Source organism: Engraulis encrasicolus, chromosome 9 (assembly GCF_034702125.1).
Source record: "Engraulis encrasicolus isolate BLACKSEA-1 chromosome 9, IST_EnEncr_1.0, whole genome shotgun sequence".
NCBI classification, from domain to species: domain Eukaryota; kingdom Metazoa; phylum Chordata; class Actinopteri; order Clupeiformes; family Engraulidae; genus Engraulis; species Engraulis encrasicolus.
This window is the reverse complement of record NC_085865.1, coordinates 49,102,495-49,104,994: the sequence shown is the minus strand read 5'-3', so window position 1 is coordinate 49,104,994 and position 2,500 is coordinate 49,102,495. Positions and strand designations below refer to the sequence as shown.

Below are 2,500 nucleotides of genomic sequence, written 5' to 3'. Positions count from 1 at the left end.
TACAAGATATATCGCCTCCTTGCCCAACAACTACCCATCTGTACAAGACAGACAGCCTTCTTACCCAATCACATTACAGCCAGCCAACCAAAAACAACTTCATCATCCAATCGTACTCATCGTCCATTCAAATATAAACTCTGGACATCAAGATGATATCTAATCTCTGCAATGCAATTAACCCCCTCTCACCCCCATTACAACCAGCCCACTAAGGACATGCAGTGTTCTCCAAAGAATACCAACATCCAAGTCCCTAAAGTGAATCAATACGCTTGTCCAATCCCCAGCTGCTTCTCTAAAGAGAATCAATAGAGCTTGTCCAATCACAGTCTGTCCTCTGACGAGATCCATTGTCATCAGCCAATCAGCGTCATGTGTGGGAGGGTTCTGCGCTGCCTCCCCCTATTCCAGACCTTACAAGATCTCCTGTAATGGCCTACTGACAGATAGACAGTAAGTCTAAATGACCATTGATTTAACAGAAACACACACGCACATGCACAAGCACACACACACACACACACACACACACACACACACACACACACACACACACACACACACACACACACACACACACACACACACACACACACACACACACACACACACACCGAACATGGCCTTGATGAGGAAAACTGATTAGTTTTCAGTGTGTGTGGGTGTGTGCGCGTGCGTGCGTGCGTGCGTGTGTGTGTGTGCTGGGAATGGGGGAAGGGCTGGCTTCAGGTAACAGTGTAACAGAGCAGAATAAGAGAGCAGAAATCTGGAGACACAGCCAGCCTTTCTAAAGGCCTCTCCATCCAGTGTTTCCAGTTGTGTCTGACCAAATCCCGCCCAAAATGTTCTGAAAAAACGGCAAAATGTGCTAAATTCCGCCCAATTTCAACAAATTACATTGATTTCAATGGGTATAAAACTACTGAAAAAAACGCCAAATGGCCATTTTTTCCCATCTTTACCCACAGACGGCCTTCCCAAGCAGCCCATTTGGGCGGGTAACCGCCAAATCTGGCAACACTGCCACCATCCTTCTCTGTGGTGTTGTGGAATGGGGGATATGAGCGGTTTTCAACAATACTTGGACCAACAGCCTGGATCCTTGTGTAAACAAATTTGTGTGTGTATGTGATAGTGTGTGTGTGTGTGTGTGTGTGTGTGTGTGTGTGTGTGTGTGTGTGTGTGTGTGTGTGTGTGTGTGTGTGTGTGTGTGTGTGTGTGTGTGTGTGTGTATCCCTTACGAAAATCGACAATGGTTTTACTGTAGTTTTTTACTGTAGTTTTACCATGGTATGTCATAGTTACTCAAAATACTCCAACCATATTATTACTATGGCTTATCCATGTTTCTTTTGGGTAACCATGAAAACTGTGGTTCCTGACTAACCATGGATCATTTTTATTCATGGTTTCCATTTTTTTCACCACAGTTTGTGACTATGGCTTATCCATAGTCATAAACCATGCTAAAAAAAACCATGGTTAATTGTGGGTTTCATGGTTACCAAAAAAAAACATGAAAACTTGTGGGCAGCCGTGGTGTAATGGTTTGAATCCAACCCTGACCTCTCCCTACACCTCCATCCATGGCTGAAGTGCCCTTGAGCAAGGCCCCCCACATATATAACCCCACATTGCTCCAAGGACTGTCACTAATACGTGCGTTGGATATAAAAAATGGTCAGCTAGCGTAATTAAATGAATAATCATAAACCGTGGTAAAACCATGGCTAGTTTTCAGAGTAAAACCATGGTTGATTTTATAGTTAAAGATGTCCTCTCAACGTCATTTCATTAATATTGTTGTGCTCCCCATTGTTATTGAATGTGTTACGCGTTGGTCCTGTTTTAAAAAACGTTCTGGTTGCTTTGTTTAAAGCCTTTTTTGCAAGCTAGCAAGGTGGCTTGTGGAGAAACGAGAGGGTCTTCCGGGTTTCTTGTGTATTTCCGTCTCTGATTGGCTCCCTCCCTCCTGCTCTGCAGAGAGATCATCTAAAGTTAGAGTCGCCACTTCCCCGGGTGGTACTGCACTATAGGGGCGCCAACGGAGGCGTGCAGGCTCCATTCAGGGCTGTGCTCTTTCGACAGCGACCCCTAGGCGAACTGCAGGCATGGACCGACCAGAGTGAGACGGCTGTATGTATGAGGCTTTGTGCTCTGTGTGTATCTGAGAGTAGCAACCAGCTGATAGCTAAGCTAATCTAGGTTTCGGGCCACCAGACGTTAATGGTTTTGAAAACAATCAAAAAAAATTACTCAACATGTTTTTAGAAAAATGGGTCGACATAAACCTTTGTGGGCAACGCCTTCTTTCGATGTGACGCAACTCAGAAAGGCTTTCGTGATTCGCTCGTTTTTCTACATTGTTTATGTTAATTGGGAAACACCAGGAAATACAGCCAGGCGAGGTGACGCACAGCTATGAGCCTTGCATGTGAGTTTAACTTCGGGTGACCGTCCGATTTTCAAAAGGAGTGAGTAAGACTGTATTTTATCG

General features: G+C 44.7%; 1 protein-coding gene across 1 annotated transcript in view; it reads right to left on the bottom strand.

The window, feature by feature from the left end:
* igsf9ba (immunoglobulin superfamily, member 9Ba) overlaps positions 1–2,500 on the bottom strand; it is a 149,645-nt gene that overhangs the window by 61,126 nt on the left and 86,019 nt on the right. The gene's annotated exons all lie outside the window — the stretch shown is intronic.